We start from the raw sequence: 25,216 nt of genomic DNA, 5'->3' as shown, positions 1-25,216 counted from the left end.
AGGGCCTTGGACATCCTCTGCGGCCTGCGGAGCTTCGTCGGAGATGTTGGAGATGCGGGTGTCCATGACTCCAGGAGCGATGATCCGGTCCTTGTGGAGGTTTCCACACCCTTAGACGGAGCTGGTGAGGGCCGGGCCGGGGGGGGGGGCCTAGTCCTCTAGGCGATGCAGGTTAGGGGGTTGGCGGGCCAGGGAGGGGAGCGCCTACGGGGAGCAGTTGCGGTTGGAGGGGGGTGGGTGGGGCTGGTGCCGGGGCTGATGGCGAGGATCCGGTGGGCGGCAGGTCCTGTAGGGAGACCGTGTCCTGTCGGCCATCGGGGTACTCCACATACGCATATTGTGGGTTAGCGTGGACCCTTTTGACCAACGGGTCCGATTTGTGCACCCGCACGTGTTTCCGGAGCAGGATGGGCCCGGGGGCAGCCAGCCAGGTCGGGAGCGGGGTCCCGGAGGAAGACTTCCTGGGGAAGACAAGAAGGCGTTCATGAGGCATTTGATTGGTTTACGTGCAAAGTAGCGACCGGATGGAATGGAGGGCGTGTGGGAGGACCTCCTGCCAGCGGGAGACTGGGAGATTTCTGGACTGTAGGGCCAGTAGGACGGTCTTCCAGACCGTACCGTTCTCCCTCTCGACCTGTCCGTTACCCCGGGGGTTATAACTGGTCGTCCTGCTTGAGGCAATGGCCCTGCTGAGCAGGAATTGACACAGTTCGTCACTTATAAAGGAGGACCCCCTGTCGCTGTGGATGTAAGCGGGGGATCCGAACAGGGAGAAAATGCCGTGGAGGGCTTTGATGATGGTGGGTGTGGTCATGTCGGGGCAGGGGATGGCGAACGGGAAGCGGGAGTACTCGTTAATCACGTTGAAGAAGTACGTGTTGCGGTTGGTAGAGGGGAGGGGACCTTTGAAGTCCATGCTGAGGCGTTCAGAGGGACGGGAAGCCTTTATCAGATGCGCTTGTTCGCGGCGGTAGAAGTGCGGCTTGCCTTCCGCACAGATGTGGCAGTTTCTGGTGACTGTCCTGACCTCCTCGATGGAGCAGGGCAGGTTGCGGGTCTTTACAAAATGAAAGAAGCAGATGACCCCCGGTGGCAGAGGTCCACGTGGAGGGCTCGGGGACGGTCCACTTGTGCGTTGGCACAGGTACTGCGGGACAGGGCATCGGGAGGCTCGTTCAGCTTCCCAGGACGATACAAGATGTCGTAGTTGTAGGTGGATAACTTGATCCTCCACCGCAAGATCTTGTCGTTTTTTTATCTTGCCGCTCTGTGCATTGTCAAACATGAAAGCCACCGACCGTTGGTCTGTGAGGAGGGTGAACCTTCTGCTGGCCAGATAATGCCTCCAGTGTCGCACAGCTTCTACTATGGCCTGTGCTTACTTCACGACCGAGGAGTGGCGGATTTCGGAAGCATGGAGGGTACAGGAGAAGAAGGCCACGGGTCTGCCCGCTTGGTTGAGGGTGGCTGCCAGAGCTACGTCGGACGCGTCACTCTCGACCTGGAAGGGGAGGGACTCGTCGATAGCGCGCATCGTGGCCTTTGCGATATCTGCTTTATGCGGCTGAAGGCCTGGCGGGCCTCCGTTGACAGGGGGAATGTGGCTGTGTGGATGAGGGGACGGGCTTTGTCGGCATAGTTGGGGACCCACTGGATGTAATACGAGAAGAAGCCGAGCCAGCGCTTCAGGGCTTTGGGGCAGTGGGGGAGGGGGAGCTCCATAAGGGGGCGCATGCATTCTGGGTCGGGGCCTATCACTCCATTTCGCACTACGTAGCCGAGGATGGCTAGACGGTTGGTGCTAAACACGCGTTTGTTCTTGTTATAAGTCAAATTCAGGAGTTTTGCGGTTTGGAGGAATTTGCGGAGATTGGTGTCGTGGTCCTGCTGATCGTGGCTGCAGATGGTGACATTATTAAGATACGGGAAAGTTGCCCATAAACCGTATCGGTCAACCATTCGCTCCATCTCTCTTTGGAAGACCGAGACCCCGTTTGTGACACCGAAGGGAACCCTTAAAAAGTGGTAGAGCCGCCCGTCCGCTTCAAATGCAGTGTACTTGCGATCGCTCGCGCGGATGGGGAGCTGGTGGTAGGCGAACTTGAGGTCCACCGTGGAGAAGACCTTGTACTGTGCGATCCTGTTGACCAGGCCGGATATACGGGGGTGAGGGTACGCGTCCAGCTGCATAAACCTGTTGATGGTCTGACTGTAGTCTATGACCATCCTATTCTTCTCCCCGGTCTTTACCACCAGAACTTGTGCTCGCCAGGGGCTGTTACTAGCCTCGATGACCCCTTCCTTCATAGGCCGTTGGACCTCGGACCTGATGAAGGTCCGGTCCTGGACACTGTACCGTCTGCTCCTAGTGGCGACAGGTTTGCAATCCGGGGTGAAGTTTGCAAACAAGGACGGAGGATCGACCTTGAGGGTCGCGAGGCTGCAGACAGTGAGGGGTGGCATAGGGCTGTTGAATTTAAATGTTAGGCTCTGGAGGTTACACTGGAAGTCTAACCCCAGTAGTGCGGCCGCGCAGAGGTGGGGGAGGACGTAGAGTCTGTAATTTCTAAACTCCCTGCCCTGGACCGTGAGGTCCGCTATACAAAACCCCGTGATCTCCACTGAATGGGAGCCAGAGGCCAGGGCGATTTTTTGCTTGACAGGATAGACAGGGACAGCACAGCGTCTTACCGTGGTAGGATGGACAAAACTTTCTGTGCTCCCTGAGTACAGTAGGCAGGTCGTTTCGTGCCCGTTGAGCAGGACCTTTGTTGTTGCCGTAGAGAGGGTGCGGGGTCGAGACTGGTCCAGAGTGACTGAAGCGAGTCGTGGCGGATAGTTGGAGTCGTCATCGGGCAGTGCATAGTCACCCGCAGGGTCCTCGGAGCCGATCCAAGATGGAGGCACCCATTGGTCGCACATGGTGAGGGTAGACAAAATGGCGGCACCCGTCCCCCGCACGTGGCATCGGAAGCACAAAATGGCATCGCCCGGAGGTCGCACGTGGCGTTGGGGGATGGGGGCAGCGAGGTTCGCGGGCCGCACGAGGCCCTTGGAGAGAGAGGAGGGGGAGTCCCGTGGTCGCTGCCCGGGACCGCAGCGGCCGCCTTGGCCTGGCAGACGGACAAAAAGTGGCCTTTCTTCCCGCAGCCTTTGCAAGTTGCCGATCGGGCTGGGCAATGTTGTCGGGGGTGTTTCTCCTGGCCACAAAAATAGCAGCGGGGCCCCGTGGGTTTTTCGGGGCACCTGGCGCAGGCCTGGGGGAGTCCGAGTCCATGGTGGAGAGAGAGGCTGAATTCCACGCTGCCCAGGGGGCCGCCGTGTGGTCGGGGGCGTATGAGCGGGTGTTTCTGTTCGCGACATCTAGGGAGGTAGCGAGGGCCCGTGCCTCCGTGAGGCTCAAGGTTTCCTTTTCTAACAGTCTCTGGCGGACTTGTGGGGACTGCAGGCCCGCAACAAAGGCGTCTCGGATGAGGAATTCCGTGTGGTCATTAGCCGACACTTGTGGGCAGCCGCAGGTCCTCCCCAGTACAAGGAGTGCACGGTAAAAATTGTCCAACGACTCACCAGGGATCTGCTGCCTCGTGGCCAGCAAGTGCCGAGCGTAAACTTGATTTACCGGCCGGATGAAGTGTCCTTTGAGCAGTTCCATGGCCACGTCGTAGTCGGTCGTGTCCTCGATGAGCATGTAGATGGGGGTGCCACGCACGAATGGAGGATGTGTAGCTTCTGCTCCCTCATCGGTATGCTTTCCGCCGTGCTGAGGTAGCTATTAAAACAAGCCAGCCAGTGCTTGAATGTGGCTGCTGCATTAGCTGCATGGGGTCTGAGTCGTAGACGCTCCGGCTCAAAACGGAGCTCCATCCTTTAAAATCTTGTAAATCAATAACCACAGAAACAAAGGAGTAGTCCGAATTGAAGGCTTTAATCTACAAGATGTTTCCCCAGCAGCTTGAGTACAGAAAGAACAATGGCTGCTGGGAAACACGGGTTCTTATACTCCGCCTCGTGGGCGGAGCTACCTTCGTCTTGACCAATGAGAAAGCAACACTTGGGCCAATGAGCAGCGAGCCTTCTCCACCAATAGCAGCTCACACTCCCAGGTACCGTAGTACCTCTAGTCGTACTACGACAATGGGTTTGGACGATGCAGTTGATTAAGTCGTAGTGAATTGCGGCAGTTCATCTTGTAGATGGTACACACTGCCACCATTGTGTGTCGGGGTGGGGGGAGTGAATATTTAAGTTGGTGGATGGGATGTCAATTAAGCAGGCTGCTTTATCCTGGATGGTGTCCAGGTTCTTGAGTAGTTGGAGCTGTGCTCATCCAGGCAAATGGAAAGTATTCCATCACATTTGTACCTTGTAGATGGTGAATAGGTTTCAGAGTGTCAGGAGGTGAGTTACTCACCTCCAAATCCCCAGTCTCTGACCTGTTCCTGTAGCCGCAGCATCTATATGGATGAATCTGTTGGCTAGATATGCAATTCCTCTTACATGCCTAATGAGTCATAGAATTTGGTTCCTCAGTAAGTTTGATTAAATTGAATGCTCTGAAATATATATTAATTCATAAAGAAATAAAAAGTTGACCTAGTTAACTGATACACGTGTCTCCTTCTTTTAAATTAGCAGAGAACCCAAGGAACCTCTGATAACCTATGTTTATTTTGATGGTTAAATATAAATTATTTCATTTCCAATAAATGTCGTTCAATAAAACATGTGGATCATTATAAATCATATTATCAACACCAGATGGAGAGGCTGTATTACAAAGAAGGACACTTCCTATCCTGGAATAAAACCAACACATTAAACTGCTACTTACTCAGCTGTTCATTTCCCACAGAGAAACAAAAGCAATGATTTAAGCAGCTGAATGTTGAGCTACTGTATGTGGACATTCACTCACATCCTTTACAAAATTATTTATCAGGAAAGTGATAAAGGTGAAATATATTTCTCATTAGTTGCCATCACACAGTATGTTTTTAATGTTGGGAAAGCCAAGTATTTCTCCAAGATAAGATGGATTTAAAAAAAAATTAAATTCATGAATCGTGGGTGATGCAGGCTGAGCCAGCATATCGTGCCCATCCCTAATTGCCTTGAGAGGGACATTAGAGTCAACCACTTTGCTGTGGATCTGGAGTCACATGTAAACCAGACCAGGTAAGGATGGCAGATTTCCTTCCCTGAAGGACATTAGTGAACCAGACGAGTTTTTACAACAATCAACAATGGTTTCATGGTCATCATTAGACTTTTAATTTTAGATTTTTATTGCATTCAAATTTTACCCATCTGCAGTGGCAGGATTTGAACCTGGGACCCCAGAGCATTACTCTGGGTCTCTGGTTTACTGGTCCAGTGGCATTACACTATGCCACTGCCATACCCATTGGTTGGCAGATTAATGTAGGTTAACCTTGTGCACTCCCCACCTGGTTATACAACATCATTGACAAAGTTATGGAAATGAGGCGACTCACACCCTCAGAATTGAAGACTGATGTTTTTTTTTAAATTTAGAGTACCCATTTTTTTTCCAATTAAGGGGCAATTTTGCGTGTTCAATCCACCTTTCTTGCACATCTTTGGGTTGTGGGGGTGAAACCCACGCAGACATGGGGAGAATGTGCAAACTCCACACGGACAGTGACCCGGGGCTGGGATCGAACCTGGGACCTCAGCGCTGTGAGGCAGCAGTGCTAACCACTAGGCCACCGTGCTGCCCTGAAGACTGATGTTTACAAATAAATAAAAAGGCCACCTCATTACAGTCCAGCGCTCAAAATCAACATTTTATTTCACGAAAAATAACCAATCGTGCTCAATGAAAATGCAGATTTTGAATTTAAAGATAACCAAAAACAAAGCCAAGGTAATTTTACCTCATGTGCCCCATTTAAATGGACCAGACCCCACTCCCACCAATGGGAGCAGTCCTGTGACTAGGATTTAGGAGATCCCATGGATCAGTCATCATCAATGTAAGTGGTGGGTGTTGGGTAGTCCAGTGCAGGGGTAGCCGAAGGATTCCTTGTGTGGCCCAAACATGCATTTCAGCTCCCAACAAAACCTCGGCCTGTTGATTCTCAATGCTGACTTTCTCAATCATGCTGGCACCAGCAGTTGGCCATGCTGTTCCAACAAGAATGTGGTTACGATCGGGTCAGCAGACCCTGACCATTGAATCTCAATGAAGCCCTCACCTATCTGCGGTGACTGCTTTGCAAAGTAGCCGAGATGCATCTGGGAAAATGACACAGGTTAGCTGCACAATTTGCCTCTGGTGAGAGCCACTCTGTCAGTACTCTCAGCCCACCATGCTCTGTTCTTGTAGGAGGTGGGAATTGGGTCTTATCTTTCAGTTAGTTTGATCACACAAAAGAAAGGTTCCCTTTGTTCATGTGGAGTAATCAGGGAGAGTCTGCACTATCAACACTAGAGCAGCCAACACCCACAGCAAAATAGTGAAGTGACACTAATAAACAAGAAAACTATTATAGATTGCCACCCCGGAGCTTCCAGTCAATTAAGTTCAAGCCCACAAATTTATTTTCCTATTTTTGGAAACCAGGGGCAGAATTTTACAATCCCCAGCTGGCGTGTTGTCAAGCGTTGCAGGGAGACTTGTTAAATTCCACAGATGACGGTCCCACCACCCTCCTGCCTGCCTTGAACTGTCTGCAATTTTACGATGAAATGAGCAAGGACAACCCACTCACATGTCCGAGGCCCAGTGCCACAGGAGGCTTTGCCTCTCGAGGGACTCCGTGATGTTATTATGCCACATGACTGGGCTGAAGATCCCCTCCAACTGGGTGGGTGAGCACCCAATGCCAGTGGCTCCAAAGGTCACAGTAGCCCTCAATTTCCTTTCCAGGTGTCGGTGGGGATCTGGGTGAAGTGTCTCAATCAGCTGTCCACCGTTACATCAAGCTCATAACTGACGCTCTGGTCAGACAGGCCCACACATTCATTCATTACTGGACAGACAAAGTCAGGCTGAGTGAGCCAGAGGCTTCACAGCTGTTGCTGGATTCCGTCGCATCCAGGATGTCATCGACTGCACTCATGTGGCCAGCTAGACTCCAATGGGTCAGCCGGGTGAATAGGAAGGGTTACCACTCTACGAATGTGCAGATAGTCTTCAACCACCAGACCCAGATTCTTCAGGTCTGTGCAAGATACCTGGCAGCTCCTACGATGCATACATTCTATGACACTCCCAGGTGCTAAGACGGCTCAATGCTCCAGCTCAGCTGGCTGCTGGGTAACAAAGGGTATCCAGTGAAAAGATGGATGATGACACCACTGCATCACCCTGGGTTGGAGGAGAACGAAGATACAATAGTAGTCATACCGTGGATACAATAGTAGTGGAGAGAACCACTGGGTTTTTGAAGCTGAGGTTCTGCTGCCTGGACTGATCAGGGGATGCATTGCAATATTCTCCAGAGCACGTTTCACTTATCGTCATGGTCTGCTGCATTCTTCACTATCTGACACTGACAAGGGGGAGGGACCCACTGGATGATGAGGATAGTGAGGCAGCTCCATGGGCCGCAGAGGAAGACTCTACTAATGGATCTGATGAGGAGCCTGTGCAGTCACAGGGTGAGGACAAGGAGGAATACTTTTTTTCAATACATTTAGAGTACCCAATTAATTTTTTCCAATTAAGGGGCAATTTAGTGTGGCCAATATACCTAGCCTGCACATCTTTGGGTTGTGGGGGCGAAACCCACGCAGACACAGGGAGAATGTGCAAACTCCACACGGACTGTGACCCAGAGCCGGGATCGAACCTGGGACCTCAGCGCCGTGAGGCAGCAGGGCTAACCCACTGCGCCACCGTGCTGCCCACGAGGAGGCATACTTGAGGAACCTTCAGGGAGGTAGTGACAAGAGGGGCACCTGGCTGAAGCGCATGGCTTTAATCTCATTTGAAGGGCACCACCTTCTTCACACACATTGCTGAGGAGGCAACCTCGGAAATGAAGTCTATTGCTCCTACCGTCCATCACAAGGCACTGATGAGGCCTGCATAATGGAAGGACACTTGGCATTGAAACAAATTCTTAATTTCTATCTTTACCAGAGTTGCAAACCAGGAACATCTCATAATATTATTGCTACTGCCACACAAAAACAATACATAACATTGATAAAATGAAAGAATGTCACCCGTGATAACCCCGTCCTGTGCTCACAGTGCCTTCAACTTACATTTGCTACATCTCAGTTCCTTCTTGAAATTACACAACTTTTTGGTGTCAACTACTTTCCGTGATAGCAAATTACACAGATTCACCACTCTCTGAGTGAAGAAATTTCTCCTCCCCTCAGTCCTAAAAGGGTTACCTCTTATCCTCAAACTATGACCCCTAGTTCTGGACTCACCCATCATAGAGAACATTCTTTCTGAATCTACCCTGTCTAATCCTGTTAGAATTTTGTAAAATCATTGAGATTTCTTCTCACTGTTCTGAACTCCAATGAATATCCAATCCTAACCTATTTAATCTCTGCTCATTTGACAGCCCTGCCATCCCAGGAATCAGCCTGGTAAACCTTTGCTGCACTCCCTCCATAGCAAGAACATCCTTCCTCAGATAAGGACATCAAAACTGCACACAATACTCCAGGTGTGGCCTCACCAATGCCCTATACATAGAACATAGAACAGTACAGCACAGAACAGGCCCTTCATGTTGTGCCGAGCCATGATCACCCTACTCAAACCCACATATCCACCCTATACCCGTGACCCAACAACCCCCCCCCCCCCCCCTTAACCTTACTTTTATTAGGACACTACGGGCAATTTAGCATGGCCAATCCACCTAACCCGCACATCTTTGGACTGTGGGAGGAAACCGGAGCACCCGGAGGAAACCCACGCACACAGGGGGAGGACGTGCAGACTCCACACAGACAGTGACCCAGCCAGGAATTGAACCTGGGACCCTGGAGCTGTGAAGCATTTATGCTAACCACCATGCTACCCTGTTGCCCACAGTTGCAGTAAAACACCTCTATTCTTCTCACTATGAAGGCCAACATACCATTTGCCTTCTTTACTGCCTGCTGTACTTGCGTTCTTACTTTCAGCGACTGACGCACGAGAACACCAAGGTCACTCTGAGTATCTATCTCTCTCAATTTACACCCATTCAATTTGAGAAGTTCCACCCTTATTTCTGAAAGATCCCATTTTTGTCAGTAAGGAAAAGTAGCAGGGCATGACACACATGAGGGAACAACAAACTCAGCAGGGCCATTTGAACTCAGTTCAGACCACATTTTCACTGCATCAAGGGCCTTAACCTACAACATGGCAGTAGTCATAAATGATTATAAAGGGTGTATCGCGGGCAGCATGGGGTGGGCAGTGGTTACCATTGCTGCCTCACAGCGCCAAGGTCCCAGGTTCGATCCCAGCTCTGGATCACTGTCTGTGTGGAGTTTGTATATTCTCACCATGTTTGCGTGGGTTTCGCCTCCACAACCCAAAGATGTGCAGGGTAGGTGGATTGGCCATGCTAAATTGCCCCTTAGTTGGGAAAAATTAATTGGGTGCTCTAAATTTATAAAAATAAATAAAGGATAGATTGCATTTAGAGTCATCATAAATGCTTATAAAGGGTGGATCGGACCTGAAGAACTGACAAGATGTGTTGTTCATATCCCAGACCTTTAAAAATTAAACAAGCAGCCTGCCTGTGTCAGTGATGAGTTAATAAAAACTGACCTCGGGGCAGTATGGTGGCGCAGTGGTTGGCACTGCTGCCTCATGGCACCGAGGCCCCAGGTTCAATCCCGGCTCTGGGTCACTGTCGGTGTGGAGTTTGCACATTCTCCCCGTGTTTGCGTTGGTTTCACCACCACAACCCAAAGATGTGCAGGCCACGCTAAATTGCCCCTTAATTGGAAAAAATGAATTAGACACGCTAAAAATTTTTTTTAAATTGTTCTAGGAGTTATAATAGTTGTTTATTGTAATTACCCAAAGGGCTCTTTTGAATGTTTGGCTGTTTTCCACAATGATATCATTATTTTGGCAAGGTGGGTGGTGCTCTAGGTTTGATTGGCAGCTCAAATTTATGATGTGGGGTAATGAATAGGGATTTGTTTCTTTTAGAATGGATTTATGCAGTTGAAAGGATTTACATGTTTTGAATGGGCCTTTATGAATTGGAGTATTTTCTTATCATGAATACTGCAATAATTATTTAGAGAGAAGCACGGTGGCGCAATGGATAGCCTGCTGAATCACGCGACAAAGTCCCAGGTTCGAACCCCGCTCTGGGTCACTATCTGTATGGAGTTTGCACATTCTCCCTGTGTTTGCGTGGGTTTCACCACCACAACCCAAAGATGTGCAGGCTAGGTAGATTGGCCACCAACTGTCATGTGAGAGTACCTTTAAGAAATGGGTGTTTATAAATGGGTATGTATATAAATATCTGTAGTAAGTGTATCTTTAAGAAATGGTGCTTAATGCTGCAGTGATGTCAGAGAGTTGGGGGAGCTGGGTTGTCTGTCAGCTTTTGACTTTCATTTTAGGCTGTTTGCTGCAGGGTGTGTTTTAGTTTCGTTTTCAGAGCTGGATGGCTGCAGTCACAGCCAGAAGGTGTACGGGTCTCTCTCTGTGTAATATAAAGACTGTAAATCGATCCTTTGGTGATTTAAAACTAATAACTACTCTCAGTAGTGACTTTAACCTGATGTGCTTCTGTTTAAAGGTTTTTAAAAAGTCTTATGGATGTTAAAAGGACAGCTTAAGTCTTACTTAGTGTTGTATGCTTTGGGGGTTATATTTGTATTGATGGTTGCTAAGATGTTCACTGTATGTTTTAAAAAGATTAACTTGAGTTCATAGAATAAACATTGTTTTGCTTTAAAAAATACTTTTCAATTCCTACTGTACCACACCTGTAGAGTGGGCCGTGTGCTCCCCATACCACAATCTATTAAAAGTTGTGGGTCAGTTGAACTCCATGATACACTTTGGGGTTCTCAAAATCCTGGCCCAAAACACGACCCTTCAGAAGAGCACCATACCTATGCCCGATTCTCCACCCTATTCTTGCAAACCACCCTAAGGGGCAATTTAGCATGACCATAACCGGCACAACTTTGGACTGTGGGAGGAGACTAGAGCACCAGGAGGAAACCCACGCAGACACGGGGAGAATGTGCAAACTCCACACATACAGTCGCCAGAGGTCAGTATTGAACCTAGGTCTCTGGCGCTGTGAGACAGCAGTGCTAACCACCGTGCCACCATGCCATTTAGCTTTCCTTCCATTATTCTATTCCCCATTATGAATTCTCCTGACTCTGCCTTTATCTTAGCCAAACATTTCTTTTTTACATCCCTATAGAAGCTTTTACAGTCCGTTTTTGTTTTTTGCTAGATTACGTTTATATTCTGTTCTCCTTTTCTTTATCAATTTCTTGCACTTCCTTTGCTCTATTCTAAGAACCTCCCAATCCTCAGGTTTACTACTGTTTCTGGCACCTTTATCATCCTTTTCTTTTAATCTTATACAATCCGTAACTTCCTTTGGCAGCCATGGTTGGCTGGTTTTTTTCAGCTTCTGCACCTTGAAAGAATGTATAGATGCTGCAAACTATGTAATTTGTTTTGAAGACTATCAATGCACAGTCATTCCTTTTATTTAAAAAAAAAAATTTCCAATTATTTTTTTCCAATTAAAGGGCAATTTAGCGTGGCCAATCTACCTAACCTGGACATCTTTGGGTTGTGTGGGTGAAGCCCACAGACACTGGGAGAATGTGCAAACTCCTCACGGACAGTGACCGGGGCCTCAGCGCCGTGAGGCAGCAGTGCTAACCACTCCACCGCAGTGCCACCCTCAGTCATTCCTTTTAATGTCTATTTCCAATCCACCTCAGCCAGTTTGTCCCTCATGCCTTCATAATTTCCTTTATTCAACTTTAACACCCTACATTCAGATTGAACTTCTTCACTTTCAAACATAATGGGCATGATCTACCGGCTATTCACGCTGGCGGGATAATCCGGTCCCACGCCAGTGTACAGGTTTCTCAGCGACAAGGGGTGCTGGCACCGGGAAATCCCATTGACAACGGCGGGGTGGGTAAATCCTGCTGGCGGGCTGCCTCTGCCGCTGAAAAACACGCAGCGGGGTGGTCGGTAAATTCCACCCACTGTAAAATATTGTGGTCACTCATCCCTAAAGGTTCTTTCACAACTAGACTATTAATTAACCCTTTTTCATTACATAATACTAGTTCGAGACCAGCCTGTCCTCTAGCTGACTCCTCAACAAACTGAGCTAGAAACCCATCCTGAACATATTCCAGAAACTCATCTTCCTCAGCATTGGTGCTCACTTGCTTCAACCAGTCTGCGTGCCGATTGAAGTTACCCTTGATCATGGTATTGCCCATGCTATATGCTTCTCTCATCTCCTGGTTAATGCTATGCCCCACATTACCATTTGTTGTGTTATGCTACTTCAGATAACACAGGCTGCTACTTGATGCAGTCTTAACTAGAGAATGCTCCAGACTCTGAAATGAGTTCAACGTGTTTATTGAACTATTAACAGAGTTCTCAAATGAGTTCGACTCTCTGCTAATCTAACTGTAGTAACTCAGTCTAACTGTACCAGCTTGCTCTAAGCCACGTGCTGGGGTGTGATGCTGCTGATCAATCCTGTCTAATTCTCTCGATGTCTGTCTGTGGAAAGAGGCAGGGTGTGAGTGCCTCATCCCTTTTATAGTGTTTATGTCATGCTCCCTTGTGGTGATGCCACCTCTAAGTGTCCTGACTGCCCATTGGTTGTGTCCTATTCTGAGTGTTCATTGGTTGCATGTTTGCATATCATGACACCATTACTATTAGGTGGCCTACAAACAACTCCAGCCAATGTCCACTGCCCTTTGTTGTTTCCTAGCTCCATCTAAACAGATTGCAAACATTGTTCTCCTGATCTGAGATCCTCCCTTACTACTGTATTGATCCCATCCCTTATTATCAGCACAACTCCACTTATTTTCCTTCCTTGCCTGTCCTTCCCTGTATCTGCGTGGGTTTCCTCCGGGTGCTCCAGTTTCCTCCCACAAGTCCTGAAAGACTTGCTTTGTTAAGTGATTTGGACATTCTGAATTCTCCCTCCATGTACCCGAACAGGAGCCGGAGTATAACGACGAGGGGATTTTCATAGTAACTTCATTGCAGCGTTAATGTAAGCCTACTTGTGACACTAATAAAGATGATTATTATTAGATTTATCATTGATACCGGCTGTTAAAATTGGATAGCCATCCAAGGATAGGACTGCAGCCTAATATTTATACATCTACAAGCTTTTATTTACAGAGACACACATTGCATATCACACGCCTCCAATTCAACAGCCACAGTTTTGAGCACCGATGAATCCCCAGTTAATGTCACCATTTGAATACAATTAAAAACCAGATTAATATACAGTTCACGCAGGTTTGTGTCTTATTTCCTTGGGGGCCAGGAGGCACAAGAAATACATTTCTGAGCCCCACCAAGTAAATCTCGTCCACCCTGCATTTTTTATTCATTGATGCGTAAAAGCGGGGAATTTCTGCCCCAGAAATGAGAACTGTCACCGAGTCCACAGAATCTTTATGTGCAGAAGGAGACCATTCAACCCATCGGGTTTGCACCGACCCTCCAAAAGAGCACCATATCTAGGCCCACTCCCCCGCCATATCCCTATAACCCCATAACCCCACCTATCCTGCACATCCTGAGACACTAAGGGGCAGGTTAGCATGGCCAATCCCTCTAATTGTCATATCTTTGACTGTGGGAGGAAACTAGAGCACCCAGACACGGGGAGAACGTGGAAACTCCACACCGACAGTCACCCAAGGCTGGAATTGAACCCGGGTCCCTAGTGCTGTGAGGAAGCAGCGCTAACCTCAATGCCACCTGTGCCCTCTGTGAGTGCGACGCTGTGAGTATCTCTGGTTGGCCAGCATTTGTTGCCAATCCCCAATTGCCTTGAGAAGGTGGTGGTGAACCACCTTCTTAAATTACTGCAATCCATGCAGTGTAGGTACATCTACATTGCCTTATTCTGCCCCATGTTGAATACCATCTGATTAGATGATCACAGGTGGAAAATGGGCTGAGGGATATTTTTTTTTAAATTTAGAGTGCCCAATTCTTTTTTTTTCCAATTAAGGGGCAATTATAACGTAGCCAATCCACCTACCCTGCACACCTTTAGGTTGTGAGGGTGCAACCCACGCAGACACGAGGAGAATGTACAAACTCCACACGAACAGTGACCCGGGGCAGAGATGAAACCCGGATCCTTGGGCACTGTAAGGCAGCAGTGCTAACCACTGTGCCACCGTGCCTACCCTGCTGAGGGGTATTTTAAAAAAAAATAAATTTAGAATACCCAATTCATTTTTTCCAATTAAGGAGCAATTTAGCGTGGCCAATCCACCCACCCTGCACATCTTTGGGTTGTGGGGGCGAAACCCACGCAAACACAGGGAGAATGTGCAAACTCCACACGGACAGTGACCCAAAGCTGGGATCGATCCTGGGACCTCGGCACCGTGAGGCTGCAGTGCTAACCACCTTGTCACCGTGCCGCCCCTGATGAGGGGTATTCTGCCTCCAGCAGCCTAGTCTGGTTTTGTAGTGTCCTGAGAAGCACTATTGCTTCTCCTGGCCACACACAAGTAAAGGAAAACTTACTATGGCTTTCTCTTCGACTGGCCCACCACTGCAGATCATGTGTGGCTCACGCTCCAGCTAGTACTGTCCCAAGATAACAAACAAGGTCTAAAGTAAAACATGGAATCCTGATTTGCATATTAAATGTCCAATTGCCTGATTGTGGGAACCCTGGAGCAGGATTTCAGTGGCCACAGTGGCAGCAAAAAGGGAGCACCATGTTCTCAGTTCTGGGCACTAAAGCCCTGATTTTTCCCAGACAGGAGCTTTCAAAATCTCCTCCCTGTGTGACATGAAGCGTATTTTTGAGGCTACTTGTTAGGTTTTTTCAGCTTTAGCTAGTTCTCCTGACTCCTGTGTATGTCTCACTCTGACCAGGACCAGCAGCTTGCTAACTGGCTAGTCCCAAGCTCCAATATTACATTGGTGCTCTCATTTCTCAGAGCTTTGCATTTTTCTCAGTGCTAGTGATCTTCTATCACTCAACTTGAACGCACACTTCACCAACATCCGTCCCCCTCAGTGGAATTTCCTCGCCAAGCTTTCTTTTTTTGGAAATATTTTTACGATAATTTTTAACAATTTTTATACAAAACATACAATAGTACAGAATAACAACTAAACTGTAAGAACCCCCCGATCCCCACTTCCCCTTACAACAATGTAACCTCACCACTAGCCACCCTCCCCCTACCACCACCCCCCTCCACCACAGCAGATAACAGTGACCAACTCTTTAAAGTACATTATAAATGGCCGCCATCTACAGTAGAACACTTTCACCAACCCACTCACGGTAAACCTGACCTTCTCGAGGTGCAACAACAACATCAAGGCGCCCAGGCACACCGAGGCATTGGCGGTTTCGCCGACCTCCAGCCCAAGAGGATCCGCCTCCTTGCTATAAGTGAGGCAAAGGCCAGGGTGTCTGCTCCCTTCTGGAGCTTCGACACATCCGAAACCCAAAAAATTGCCACCAGTGGGCAAGGCTCCAACCCAATGCCCAGGATTGCCGACACAGTATCAAAATAGGAACCTCCAGAAGCCCACCAGCTTTGAGCACGACCAGAAAGTGGTGCGTACGTGGTGCGCCGGCCCCCTCGGAAACCGATCACATATTCTTCACCCCATCGAAATACCGACTCATTCTAGCCTTCGTGAGGTTTGTTCGAAACACTATCTTTAGCTGAATGAGACAGCCTCACACAGGACGAGGTCGCATTCACCCTCCTTAGTACCTCGCTCCAAACCTCATCCTCCAAGATTGGCCCCAGCTCTGCTGGCCACTTTGCCTTCACACCCTCAACTGAGCACATCTCCCCCACCCCCCGCCCCCCACTGTCTGCATATGCCCGACTCACTGGCCACTTCCAATCCTGAGCAAGATAAAATCCGCTTGAGCAAGGTAGAAGGCTGCTTCAGTGGGAATGTGGAAAGTACCTGTTGACCCAGCTACACATCTGGAGATACCTGAACCCATCAGCATCTGTCAGCCCATATTTCTCCTTCAGTTCTCCCAGGCTAGCAAACCAATTCTTTAAAAATAAATCTCCACCTTCTCCAATCTCTTTTCTTTCCACTTGCTAAACTTCACATCCTACTTAGCAGGCCAACCAAGCCTTCTTTCGTGAACATGATGATAATTTAATTATTATGATTCCTCATATATAGTCAAGAAGTATATCAACATTTGATCCCAATCATGGGGATTCTGCTCAACATAAGTATGTCAAATGTACTTGTGTTGAACATCTCTGCCAGCCTGTTCATTGGAGGATGGTATGGTAGTGCAAACCTGGCTCATGTCATGTTTCCACAATTATATGATCAATTGGGACATAAAATAACAATGTATACTGCGTGAACGTGTCCAGGCTTTTGTGAATTGAACAAAAGCATAGTGTTCAATATCTTCCATGGCAATGCCTCAACCAATTTGAGCCAATTTGTTCAACAATCAGCAGCCTTTTCGCATGCAGTATACACTTTTGCTCCCTTTGAAATTTGGCATTCATGCGTTTGTCCTGATAAGTAAAAGATGAAAAACTTTGACAGCATGTCTATTTTTTAAGTAATACTTACATTGGAGTTGCTAAAGAGCTATTCACACATTTGGACAAAATCAAGTTTTGTTGTAGTGAAGTTCCTGGTTCTCCTTGTACTTCAACGTAAGGATATTCAATTAAGGATATCCTGCACATGAACCCTATTCACCAGCCCTCTGCCCCCAGGGCTGGCTACCAAACACGCTCCATGAAATGTCTTTTAAAATTATGTTTTGATACTAATCTTTGGTGCCAGCTCCTGTTTGGGCTGATGTGGCTGCTAATTAATTCTCAGAGTAGGCACGTGACTGGCTCGCATCTGACTTGCTTTGGGCCTTCACATTTGACAGAGGGATTCAAAAACAAGCATTAGGCTCTATTTTCACAGAAGAGGTTCAACATTTGGTGCAATTCTCCTCAAAATTTCTCAGTTCATTCATGGCGGGTTTTTCAGGGAGTTTTCCATCAGCTCTGCCGGCGTGTTCCCCACTGCTATTCAATGACATTTAGTCACTTTCTAGACCCTGGGGAGTTTCTCACCTGTTTAACCCACACTTAGGGTGCGATCTTTCCAAAAGGGAACAAAGTCACCGAGCGAGCGCATTTAGCCGCATGTTTCCTGGCATTCACAGTGCAGAGAAACACATGGCTATTCAATGAGATTTGCTTTGAATAAGGGACGTAAACGGGGAATGTGCCGCCGCACATTTTTAAATGACCTTCTGATCTCCGAGGCCCACAAAAAATTCCGACCCCCCCCCCCCCCAGCCCAAACGCAACATGAGAGGCACCCCCGCAGCCTCGCTAAGGAACCATGGTCCAATTGCGCATGAGCAAAAAATACCAGCATGGTACCTTGGCAGTGCCAACCTGGCACCCTGGCAGTGCCCTTTCCTGTGCCACCTGGTCACCATGGCAGTACCAGGCTGCCTCCAAGGTAGCACTGCCAAGGTGCCAGGCTGGCACTGCCAGATTACCCAAGTGGTACCAGGAGTGCCAGGGCACCACCCGGCTCGAAGGGCATGCAGCTGGAGGCCTCAAATCCCCATGGAGATGCCCCCATGTGTGCCGTTTCACCTGGTTCCCATTTGTGTGGACCCCGTACCAAAGGGCAATCGCCCGAGGTCCCCGAGACGAAGGGATTGGCTCCCAAAGCCTCAGGTACCTCGAGATTCTGCACATTAGAGTGAGGCAGTGCCTGGCTCTAATATGCAGATTTGCCAATATGCAGATTTGCCAAAACTGATCCCGCCCATTGTGGGCGGGTTCCCCTTGCAATCTCACGAGGCGTTAGATGCCTGGTTGATCCCAAGAGCGGGATCTCCCAGCTTTCACTGATCACGCTGCTCCACGGCAAGTTGCTTTTCTGGTGCAGCGTGGCCAGACGTTCGCACCCTTAGAATCTTTTGTAGCATTGGGGAGCTAAACTCAGAGACCGGGCTGCCATTTTGAAAGCGTACCCTGATCTCTAAGTGAACTTGTGGATCCCCCACACCCCTTACCCATGGGCAATGTCACCCCCTGCACACATGGGCACTACCCCATGCCCCCCCCCCAAGTGAGGACACCCCACTATGGGGTCCCTGGGGGTTCCCCCTCATCAGGTCCTCCCCAAGCCCCCTTACAGAACACCGTCCCTTCCAGGACCCTCGAACATCACCCCCCCCTCCACCTCCCAGAGGCCCCTACTTACCTGCCCCGCACACCCTCACCCTTCAAACCCCCCTCCACCCTCGTTTCATGGGCATGACTCCTCTGGCCCTGATCCTGGGCAGTGCCACCCGGCAACCCTTGCAGTGGCTCCTGGCACCCAGGCAGTGCTCCAGCCAGCTTTGCAGTGCCACCTGGGCACCTTGTCAGTGCCAGCATGGCAGTGCCAAGGTGTCAGCTGGGCAGTGCCAATATACCCACTTTCCAGGGCGTGGGCCCGGGAGTCACCCTGCAATGCCCCTGACCATTCACGGGTCTCCGATGGCCTGGGAGACCCTCCCAGTGCTGTTCCACCTGGTCCACATTTGTGTGGGCCAGCACTGATTGACATCTGGCTGCAGCCTCCCTGGGAAGGCCGGTGAATGGAGGGAGCCATGTATCCCAGGTGAGTAGGTCTCAAGTAGGTTTAAGACCTACTTCCGGGAGCACCATTTGGTCCCGCTTCTTTTGGGCGGAGTTCCAAATCTGACGTTCCACGGGGCGTGGGTGAATCCCGTGAGTTGTGGAGGCTGCGGGGAGGACCGGGAGAGGGCTATTCTGAGATTCTCCGACTGCGTTGTGTTCTTGCTTGAGCGCAACGCGGCCAGAAAATCGCACCCACCATCTCAATTATGCAACCCAGTTTCAGACCAGATGTCTTTTGAGAAATCTTGCCAAGGCCGAAATTTGGCTCTCATTGCACCTTTCCAAGGGGATGTGTATCTCATTGGCATTGAATAGATTTTTAAAACACAAAATGGTCAGAAGAGCTGCTATTCGAGGGCCGTGGGGGCACCCCCCACCCCGGGGTCAGATCCCCCCCCCCCCCCCCCCCCGAGGTCTCCGCATGCCGCCCGCAGAGCCAGGTCCCGCCGGTACGGACCTGGTGTATTTTGCGCCGGTGGGTCCCGCCGAAAATGGGCGGCCACTCAGCCCATCGCGGAGAATCGTTGGGGGTGGGGCGCTGCCAAAGGCCCCTGACCGGCGCGGCGCGCTGGAGAATTCGGCAGCTTGCGGCAGAGCGGGATTCACGCCCCCCCACCCCCCCCACCCCCCCGCCGATTCTCCGGACCGGCAGGGTGTCAGAGAACCCCGCCCCTATTGTCTACTCTTGCTCCTATTTCTTGTGTTCTAATTTGCTTACATAGTTTGGTCACTGGTGTGTCACTTTGAGCTGCTGAGCATTATTTTCACTATTTTGGCTACAGTAGCGGTCTGGACTTTACGTTCCTCCGCTGAAAGGTTTACATCCAGCAGGTGGCTTTCCCGCTGTCTACCCACCTGCCCCCAACCGGTTTGATATATTACAGGGAGCGGGGGAAGTATTGGGAAGACTTGCAGACCATGCATCTGCTGCCCTTGTCCTTCTAGGTGGTAGAGGTCATGGGTTTGAAAGGGGCAGTCGATGGAGCCTTGGTGAGTTGCTGCTGTGCATCAGTGGTGGAGGAGTAACTGTTGAAGGTGTTGGATGGCCTGTCAAACAAGCATGTTGTTTATCCTGGATGGCATTGAGCTTCTTGACTGTTGTTGGAGTCACATTCATCCAGGCAAGTGGGGAATAGTCCATCATACTCCTCACTTGTGCCTTGTAGATGATGGACATGCTTTTGGGAGTCAGGAGGTGAACTACACACCGCAGAACTCCCAGCCTCTGACCTGCTCTTGTATCCACAGTATTTATATGGCTAGTCCAGTTCAGTTCTGGTCACTGGTAACCCCCAGTATGTTGATAATGAGGGATTCAGTAATCATAATGCCATTGAATGTCATGGGAAGATGGTTGGATTCTCTCTTGTTAAGCTTGGTCATTGGCAATCACTTGTGTGGTGCTAATGTTACTTGCCACTTATCAGCCCAAGCCTGAATATTGTTCTGGTCTGTCTGCATATGGGCACATACTGCTTCAGTATCAGAGCAGTCAGGAGTGGTGCTGAATGTTGTGGAATCCTTAGTGTAAATAATGAGGAGACTAGATAGAGTAGATAGGAAGAAACTGGGCGGGATTCTCTGATCCCGCGCCGGATCGGAGAATCGGCGGGGTGGGGGGGGAGGCGCGAATCCCGCGACGCTGCTTCGACGCTGGCCCGCCGATTCTCCCCGCGCGATGGGCCGAGTGCCCGCCGAGTTCGGCCAAGTCCTGCCGGCGTCGTTCGCGTGTGGTCCTACCCAGCGGGACCTTGGCGTTCTGGCTGCGGGGTGGCGATCTGGTGGGGGGGTGGGGTGGGGAGATCCGACTCCGGGGGGGCCTCCACGGTGGCCTGGCCTGCGATCGAGGCCTACCGATCGGCCGGCCGGCTTATACTGGTGGGGGCCTATGTTCCTCCGCGCCGGCCACGACGCAACATGACGGAGACCTACAGGGGCCCAGAGACGGCAACCCACGTGCATGCGTGAACTCGCGCCGGCTGGAGCTGCGTGAAGCGCTCCAGTGCCGTGCTGGCCCCCTGTGCAGCGCAGGATCGCTAATCCTAGGGGCCCATTGATTCCGTCGTAAAACGCTCCAGCGTTTATTACGGTGTCAACACTTAGCCCCAGATCAGAGAATCCCACCCACTGTTCCTGCTGGTGAGAGGGTCAAGAATGAGAGGATACAGATTTTAAATAATTTACAAAAGAAACAAATGTGATGTGAGAAAGACTTTTTTGGTTAAAGTCTGGAATGCACTGTCTGGAAGTGTGGTGGAGGCAGGTTCAATCGAAACATTCAAGAGGATATTAAATGATTACTTCAATAGAAACAATGTGCAAGGGCATGGGGAAAAGGCAGGGGAATTGCACTAAGTCATGATGCTCGTTTGGAGAGCTGGGGCAGACATAATGGGGTGAATGGCCTTCTTCTGCACCGTAGCAATTCTGTGATTCTAATTCCATGAACATCACTACTTCTGACCTGATGATGGAGGGAGGGTCATCGATGAAGCAGCTGAAGGTGGCTGGGCTGAGGGCACCTCCCTGAGGAACTCCTACATGTGTGCTGGGACTGAGATGATTGACCTGTGTCAGGTGGAGTGTTTTGCCCTGATTCTCATTGGCTCCGGTTTTGCTGAGGCTGCTTGATGCCACACTCGGTCAAGTGCTGCCTTGACCTCTTGCAGTCAATTTCTCCTCACCTCCTGAGGTCAGCTCTATTATCTACCATCTTGTTGCTCATTCACTTAATCTGTCGATATCTCTTTGCAACCTCATTGTGTCCTCCTCGCAACTTACATTTCCACCTACATTTATATCATCAGCAAACTTAGATACATCACTCTCTGCCTCTTCATCCAAGCCATTAATATAGATTACAAATAGATGAGGCCCCAGGTCTGGCCCTTGAGGTGCTCAACTAGTCACAGCTAGTCAACTTGAAAATGTTCCCATTTATGCCTAACTCTTTACTTCCTGTTCATTACACTATCCTCCATCCATTCACAATCCTCCATCCATGTTAATATATAATCCTCAACTCCACTTGGGCTGCATGGTAGCACAAGCGGCTAGCTCTGTGGCTTCACAGCGCCAGGGTCCCAGGTTCAATTCCCCGCTGGGTCACTGTCTGTGCAGAGTCTGCATGTTCTCCCCGTGTCTGCGTGGGTTTCCACCGGGTGCTCCGGTTTCCTCCCGCAGTACAAAGATGTGCAGGTTAGGTGGATTGGCAATGCTAAATTGCCCTTAGTATTCAAAAGGTTGGGAGGGTTTATTGGGTTATGGGGATATAGTGGAAGTGAGGGCTTAAGTGGGTCGGTGCAGACTCGATGGACCAAATGGCCTCCTTCTGCACTGTATGTTCTATGTCTATGTCATGTGCCTTTCACTTGGCTATTAACCTATTGTGTGGCATCTTGTTGAATGTCTTGTGGAAATCCAGGTTTACAACACCTACTCGTTCCCTTTTATCTAACCTCTTAGTTACATCCTTTAAAAAAATACTGATAAATCAATTTCCCTTTCATAAAACCATCTTGACTCTGATCATGCTACATTTTACCAAATGCATTGTTAAGACTTCCTTAATACCAGGTTCCAGCGTTTGCCTCTTGCCTATCCGCGATTTCCTTCATACCACCATTGGTGGCATTAGGTTCAGCTGTCAAAGCCTCAGGTCCTACCATTCCTTCCCTAATCATCTTCATCTTTCTCTTAAAATCACCTTAATACCTACCATTTTTATCCAAGCTTTATCTCTTCACTTGACCGAATATATCCTAATATGGCTCAATATCCAATGTTTCTCTGAAAGTGCTCCTGTGAAATGGTTTGGAATGTTTTACTGCACAAGGTTTTTACCACATTTGACTTGAGAGTAACAAATGCTGATACTAAGTGAAATAAGTAGAGCCTTCCTGTTTCCAGCATTAATAGCCCTCGCCATAATGGACACAGGAAGGACAAAGCATTATATATAGTTTTTAGCACAAATTAATTATGTCCTATCTTTTATTTAATATCTTTTATTTCATATCTTCACAGATAATTTGCCTATAACTTAAGACATCTCTCCTGGTGAGAACCCTTCATGGTTTCTGATGAGGAAAAGGATTCCGAAGACTCTGAGCAGGGAGAAAGCAGAGAGTCCAATATCAGCTGAAAGCAATATCACCAGAATACATATTGGAAGGAAAGCATTCGGTACGGGTCACCATGGAAACCAACACAACTGTCATTCCACCTATCAGACGAAAAGTACCATATTAGTCACAACAACCAAATCTAATGGACTTCAACCGCATCCTCTGTATATGGGGACAGACAGAGACAGCTCCCAAGACTTGGAAGTGTAGTAGGCATTCATGCATATAAACTACACAATGGCATAATAATAAAATAAAAATACTGCAGATGCTGAAAATACGAAATAAAAACATAAAGTTTGTGAAGTACTCAGCAGGTCTGGCAGCATCTGTGGAGAGAGAAACAGATATTAGCGTTTCAAGTGGAATATGACTCTTCTTCAGAACCTCACAATGACCTTGTCCAGCTCTGTATGTCATACAATAGGATTGGATGCGGGAACCCAAGCAGCTGAACTTTGTCATCACTTAATGAGTGCGCAGATCATTCCCATGCCAATCAAAGCATCGCTGAGTCATCTGATGCTCAGCTGGATGGAATCAAAGGAGAAGTCAAAATGCTGTTGTGACAGATGTGGCATTTTCCTCTGAGGTAGTTCCTGTAGATGTTTTCAGCACAGGATCGGTATAAAAGTATCAATAACTTGCATTGTATATTTTAATTTGTAAATGTTATATTTAGCAGCAATGCAAACTACTGTTGCCAATTCTGCTTTTATTGTGTATCTTTTACTTGAAAACGTGTAAATGAAACCATTATTTTTCAATAATTTTGCTGACAAATGATATGTACATGAAAAAACACAAAATTGTCTGTCTCCTTGAGGTGTGAAAATGGTGTCAATTAAATTGCAAAAAACAATACATATGATATAAAATCAAATTTTGATAATATTTTAAAATCCTTTTCAAAGGTACCTTCACTTAATACAATGTAATCAAAGGGATTATTTTTCTTAAAAGCTCCAATTGTCCTAAGGAGTTGTCCATTGTTAAACAGGATTTTTTAACTTTAGTTGATTGTGGGGCTGTGGACAGGGGTGATATAGCTTTAATGATGTGGATAGGTTGCACTGTGTGCTTTGTGACAGGTTCGTTGAAGCAGTTGGTTTTTTCAGTTCTTTTTTTAAAATATATTATTTTCCATATGGAATTTGTGGCCAGGAGTGAGGGCGAGTTATTGATTAAAAACAGGAAGTCTGAGCACCTCTGTGAATCCATCAATTAGACAGGAACCTCCATCAACTAACAATCTCACAGGCTTGTTTATTACTTTTTTTTAAAACAACTTCTTTATTAACAAAAGCTGACCACTTCTTCCCTAATACCCAGTACATATTCCTTCAGCAATATATAATAAATATTAAATTTAGACCCATCCCAAAGACCCAGCTCTGTGATGGATATCAACTCAGGGTTTTCAGTAATGATATATGGTTAATCTATTTTTGATGTTTTTGGTGGCTGTGCGAACCATTAGATGAAAGCCTCCATTAATTTCTAGCAATTGTGCTTCTTTGAAACATATTTTAGTAGTTGATCTGACTGCAAAGATGCATTAAAATTCTCAGGCCACAAACATTTATCTTTCCAGGGAATTTTCAGTTTTTTCTTTGCATCCTATTTGATTTTCTGACTTGGAATGACACAAAAATGTTCCAGATATATTAGTGCTTTCATTTGACTCGTCATGCAAACACTGACAAAAGAGAAATTGTTAGCATGTGCAGTCATAGAAATTCAAGGAAAGTTGAAGGGACTTTACAGGACCTTCGACTTGAGAGTGAATGTGTCACAACAATGAAATAGGTTGTGCAGTTTAAACAAATTAACTGAATATCTTGGTCATTTATTTTGTAACTTGGTAGTTTGATATCAATAGTAGCAGGAAGCAAAAAATAAAATAAAATGCTTAAAATCGTCCAAATGTCACCAGTTAATATCTTCTAAGTGAAATTGCTCCTTTAGCAAGTAATGGAAGGATTTTTCCCTCTGCAATGAATCAGCCACAAGTAGAATCTTGTTACTGTAATTTTGATAGCAGGTCACTAATTACAAAGAAAAATGGGAACCCTTCCACTTTTTTTAATCAGAGTAGTTTCTTATTTGGCGGAAAAATGGGGTGGAGCTGGAAAATTATATGATAGACAGAATGCTTATAATTAGCAGTTTATACAGCAAAATACTTT

At 48.0% G+C, this 25,216-nt stretch overlaps 1 protein-coding gene across 1 annotated transcript in view; it reads left to right on the top strand.

The window, feature by feature from the left end:
• scaf8 (SR-related CTD-associated factor 8) overlaps window positions 1-24,948 on the top strand; it is a 381,141-nt gene extending 356,193 nt beyond the window's left edge. Inside the window, exon 21 of the transcript XR_005461998.1 lies at window positions 22,927-24,948. The gene's annotated coding sequence lies outside the window, so the exon portion shown is untranslated. The remainder of the gene's footprint in view (window positions 1-22,926) is intronic.
• Window positions 24,949-25,216: the final 268 nt, after the last annotated feature.

Source organism: Scyliorhinus canicula, chromosome 1, assembly GCF_902713615.1.
Source record: "Scyliorhinus canicula chromosome 1, sScyCan1.1, whole genome shotgun sequence".
Taxonomy (NCBI): domain Eukaryota; kingdom Metazoa; phylum Chordata; class Chondrichthyes; order Carcharhiniformes; family Scyliorhinidae; genus Scyliorhinus; species Scyliorhinus canicula.
Note: the sequence above shows the minus strand (reverse complement) of the source record. Positions and strands in the feature narration are given on the sequence as shown.